This window comes from Taudactylus pleione, unplaced genomic scaffold (assembly GCF_031769625.1).
Source record: "Taudactylus pleione unplaced genomic scaffold, aTauple2 ptg000125l, whole genome shotgun sequence".
Lineage (NCBI taxonomy): Eukaryota > Metazoa > Chordata > Amphibia > Anura > Myobatrachidae > Taudactylus > Taudactylus pleione.
This window is the reverse complement of record NW_028284527.1, coordinates 2149608-2155607: the sequence shown is the minus strand read 5'-3', so window position 1 is coordinate 2155607 and position 6000 is coordinate 2149608.

The window sequence follows — 6000 nt, the reverse complement described above, 5'->3', positions numbered from 1 at the left end:
GGGTGGAAGGGGGCAAAAGTGGGAGAGCAGGGGGAGGGTGGGAGCAGTGGTGTAACTAGGGTATTTGGAGCCCAGGACAAGATGAAATCGGGGCCGCCCCCCCATGTGTGCGCGTGAAAAGTGGACGTGGTCACATGCCACAAGGGGTGTGGCCACTGAAAATTGGGGCGTGTCAACATGACCCCCCCTGTTTCTTGTCACTTTGGGAACATTCCTTTCAATTCCATATGCACCTTAATGCTCCTTAGTAGTGCCCCTTATACAATGTCCCCTGTAGCAGTGCCCCATGTAGTAGTGCCCCTTATACAGTGCCCCCTGTAGTGCACCCTTATACAGTGCCCCCAGTAGTGCACCCTAATACAGTACCTCCAGTGGTGCACCCTGTCAAAGTCAGATATATAGTAAATACAAAAGTAATGCCATATGTCCCAATTCTTATGCAATGGCTGGCATGATCTCACAGATTCCAAATGCAATAGATAATTATAGGTTAGCCAGTAACCTCCAAGGAGATGTAAATCATATCTGCTGGCCCAGGTTGAGTAGGTCTGCTCAAACAAGCATGGTGTCATAAAATGTAGAATTTCTATTCACAAACATTTCCCTGTATTTGATGTACAAACAAGCATGCGATGCCTGAGGTCTCTTGGCACCAATATACACACATATATATATATATATATATATATATATGTTAGAGTGAGTTTTTCTGGTGTCTGCGCAACCTCCACTCCTCTCTGAGGGTCTCATAGTTACACAAAATATATATCTCCTTATCTGACCCTCACTGGACAATGGATGAACTGGTTTAATGACCTCCCCAGGTCTGGTGCACTGAGATTTGATCTTAATTAGACGTATCGCCTACACACACCTGTACACACGAGTGCTCAGCCCATTGTTTTAGGACTTTAGCAGGAAAACTTATTCAAACTGCCTCCCTAACAAACTAATATATTCCCTATTTGATACATGTATACATACAAACACATATGAACTTCTTGCTACAAAATATATATATATATATATATATATATATATATATATATATACTTGGTGAAAACCACTTTTAATCATTATGGTACATTAATTTAAACAACTTCCCTTTTAATCCTAGTGTTATTCAAGTATATTTAGTTTTGCAGTTGCTTGCTAGCTGCAGTAACAATGCTCCCTCTTGTGGCCGTGAGAGATTGGTTTGATTACACATTAATATTCTTTGAGACATTTCTCCAAACCAAACTTAATTTTATCTTACCCTTTAGTAATTTCAGTATATATGTATATAGGAAGAATTAGACATTTATATTACATGTCCAATGTATTATATGTATCCCAGTGTTCGGGGCTCACACAATACATATAGTCCAGGAACGGGATCACATATTAATATCGTGTTTAGGATCATATTGTGCAGAATTGTGTTAGCAGTATTTCGGTGACTGCGAATAGATTGCTAATATCTGCTTGCCGCAATGTACAACAATGTCAGATTTATGTTTAATATAGCATATGATTTGAACTAAGCTTTTTGTATCGGGACCCAGAGGTGAACTCCTGTAACTGCATCATGAGCCTAGGCTTCACCTACTGTTTGAAACAACCAATGACGTCCAGTGAACTGGAAACATCTCGCCCCTGGACCAATGGAATACGACACAACTTGCCAATATACACACCCATAATTTAACTGTATAAAATAAGGCTCCCCTGGATCCAGAGTCCAGTAGCTGTATTCTACCAGTCATCTGGTGACGACTGCACTCTCTGGATCCAGGGACGCGCATGCGAACGTATGTATACTGGTTTGTAACTCTGACCTTTTTCTTGAACTGTATTGTACCACTGTATTACTTGTAATAATAATGTCATATATTCTTTCAATACAATAATTACTTTTGTGCATTGGACCACAGAAACTGTGTGTGTTTTCACTTGCTTTCACATAAGGTTATTATGCTGTGATATATATTGCACTGTAATTCACATTGTATTTTGATATGAAGATTAGCAATTATTATGCATACTATTAGTGTTACAGTATAGGAAGGTATTGCTTATGCATCACACATTGCGTACACCGTGCATTCACATTTGTGTATCGCCATACGCAAGGTGTGTCCACATAGCGTCAACAGCCGTAGAGAGATTTAAAGTAGGATTTCACAGTTGGGGGCTACGTCCGGTCTTACACGACTGCACAGACGTTGGTCTAACAACAAAGGGTGGAAAGATGCATCACTAAAACAATTTTGTTTAAAAACTATCTAATGTTGTTAAATCATGTATGTCTTGTATAGTCTCAGAGGTGCTGATGTGAACAGAGGGACAACAAAGAAAAGCAATTTCTTTGGTTGGTTGGCGCAAAATTACGCACAGCGAAATTATGCACACTGTATAAATTATGTCCTTGTACTGTTGCCATAAGTTATAGCACTCATTTTAGGTCTGAATCAAAATCGGATAAGTTTATTTGTTTGAAATTATAAAGCTGTGTGAGCGTATAAGCACATAACACTTGCATAGGCCTGAGATAACATAAGCTCCGTTCACGCCTAAACATTTAGGTAGCAGGCAGCAGAAGTTGTCTGCCTGGGTAACTTCCGGTGCTTGTGGGGAACGTGGAAGCATATAAAAGTACCAATCATTAACAGCAATAAGAATATAGTTTATGTTTTATTGCCAGATTTGATTGTTAACGTGTGATAGTTGTGTACACAGGTATACGATACACGTGCGTGCGTAAGCAGACACACACGTGGCACGGTACGCAAGTACGGTTGAGAGTGTGTAAATTTGCTGCACTATTAGCAACGGGTTAATACATTAAATTAAGATATATATATATATGTATATTGACAAAAGTAACTATCCAATTTGAATAGGATTGCAGAAATATGTTGCAACAAAGTGTAAAACCTCTGGGAAAATACTATCTGTTTCTGTGAAATATTTTTTTTTCCTGTACAGAAAATATAGTTTCTTTTGTGTGTGAACAGCTGAAATAGAATTGCATGAGTGTGTGAACCAGGAAGGTACCGCAGGGAAATGCTGAACAAGGAGAGGTTCTGGCGGCCTGTAGGATTGCATCCACATGTTAAAAGGTGCAGGAAACCTGTCCTATTTGAAATCGATTTCCAGGTGTTAGGCTGTCCTATGAAGACCTCAGGTCCAGGGGGCATGTCCTAGTTAAACTGCCTCTGTAATCATAAGACACATAAATAACCAGTACCTGTGTGTCTTGCGATTGGACTGCACGTTTGTGTATTGTATGCATAGATTTTAATACGCAAACGTGATTTGCGTAAAAGAAAGGAAATTTCACTGATTCTCTCAGCTGAAAAATCCTGTTTGAAATCCACTGGATGGGGTGCTGACGTTTCCCATCCAGAATTCCAGTGGAAATAAACCAAAGTAGGTAGGGACTACCGCTATATGCGTTGCCTGTTGTATAACGGTCAGTTGCATATTGACGGGTAAGAAATTCTGTGGGAGTACTTAGAAAGAATCCCCCACTGGTATCCTAAAGAACTAATTTAGCAGTTTGGTAAAGCCACCAAAAATGGGTGCTAAATCTACTTATAGGATGACCGAGTCAACTGTGGTTCCAGTTGAGGGTGGACCAAAAGGGTCCGCAGGGTACATAATGCATAACAAGTATGGTAAGTACACAATGGCTTATGTTAATGAATGGGTATGCATGAGAGTGGTAAAGTGTCATTTCCAAAAATTGGTAGTTTCAATCCCGAGGCATTACAGATAGTACAAAATCAAATATGCCTGTTAAAATCACGCAAATTGAGGATGAAACATAATGATTGTCTAAATTTGAGGGGAAATTCAAAGTGAAATGAGTAAGGAGCAGAAAACTGGTGCTTTAGAAAGAGTGAAAGCAGGTGCATCACCGCCACCATATATGGGAGGGGAAAGAGTTACAACCAGTATAACTAAAAAAAATAAATAAATAACTGTAACCTGTACTAACCCTTTTTGGAAGTTTTTATTCAGGAAGAGATGATGACCCTACCCTGGTCTCGGCCATTTCTCATGCACTCAGCATCCAAGAGGGGCAATATTCCCAAAGTAAAGGACTGGCTGCAGCAGATATAGGAGAAGTGGTTGGGACCAGCTAACAGGTAAGCATGGTGCCATCCATAGTACCGAGATGGTAAAGCCCGGATTAATTTGGAAAGTAGTGAAGTAGCAGGAATACATCCTGTTCGCACAATAACAGTTCCCAGTGGGAAAGCAGACAGGCAAGGGGTAATTCCTGTTACAAATGTAGACATGTATTGCCCTTGGAGTAGGTCCGAATTGTGGTCCATTATCACAGATTTCCCAGACCCCAGAAAAGATTTGACAGGTTGCAAAAAATGTATCAAGGACTTGGGTAATGCTCATGAGCCTACTAATAAAGATTGGCAGATGGTGCTGAGAGCTTGTCTTCCTACCAGTATCCACAAATAAAAATGTATTGAAGATTGTCGACTAGGAGAGGACAAATCTTTATCTGACGCAGACAGCCAAAGTAATATAAAGCAAATAACAATCCAATTGGCCACATACTTCCTAGTTGCAGTGGACTGGAAGAAAATCTTTACAATAAAACAAAAAGATAACGAGACTGCAATGGATAATTTTACAAGGGCATAACAAGAAATGTCTAAATATACTGGGGTAGCCGACATAAAGATGATATACATCACCGGGAAGTAACCATCTCAGTACTAATGGATGGACTTAAAGAATCTTTAAAAAGAAGGGTACAAACCTCACTGCCCAATTGTAGGGGTATAACTGTAGAAGTCCTTAGGGAATCCACCTTACAACATGATAAAAAACATAAGTAAGCGCAAGTAAGAAAGGACAGAGAAGCTAATGACGGTAAGTATCCAGGCTCTGGAAAACACACAAACACGACCACTACAAAATAACACATATGGGCAACAAGGGGTAAAGAGAGACAAATGTCATAGGTGTAACAAAGAGGGACATTTCATCCGACAGTGCCCGGATAAACCGGGTAAACATAACTACCAAGCACACAGAATACACTACTAGCCACCTAGACGAAACTATGGAAACCATAGGGACTTTGAACTACATAGAGGGGAAACACATAGATACCCACCCAGGAGAGACTAGCAGGACTCCGAACCATCACAGTTAGAACCCCCACATTACATAGCTGCCAATATTCTGTGGGGAAACATAGACCAACAATAGGGACTAGGTCACACCTGTGTCATACAGCCGGTTAGATTGATTAGAGACCTTAAAGAAGAACCGGAGGTCATAGTTAATGTGGCCGTTAAAAGACAACCTTTCCTTGTGGATACAGGGGTAGACAAATCCGTTATACCATCTTTTCTAGGTATAAGAACTATGGGTAAAACAATTTCGACAATGGGAGTAACGGGAAAAGTGCAACAGTACCCTTTGACTAACCCTGCAGAAGTTATGATTGGGCCTCTGCATACCAAACATTCTTTCCTTGTGGCTGCAGCAGCCCCGACTAACTTACTCGGCAAAGATCTCTTGTGTAAAATGGGATGTATAATATATTGTACACCTGATGGTGTGATTTTAGATATCCCTGAAAATCACGCACTGGAAGTACAAGACATGTTAGATACTTCTCAAAGATTAATGTTGCATCCTACTGTACTAGATTCATGTCCATCGCAGGTAGAGGAAATGATCTAAAAAATACAGAGTTCCCTATGGACTTAGGATGGACAAGACACTGGATTAATGGCAGATACAGCTCCAGTAGTTGTTCAATTAAAAGACGGTAGAGTAGCTCCAAAAATCCCACAATACCCTCTGAAACCAGAGGTGGAGTTAGGTGTGTATCCTGTCATTGAACATCTACTGCAGCAAGGAATTCTGGTCAGGACATCCAGTAAGGCCAACAGTCCCATCTTCCCTGTGAAAAAGTGGTGGGAGGGGCTACAGGTTAGTGCAGGATTTAAGAGGAGTAAACAAAATAGTTGAGAG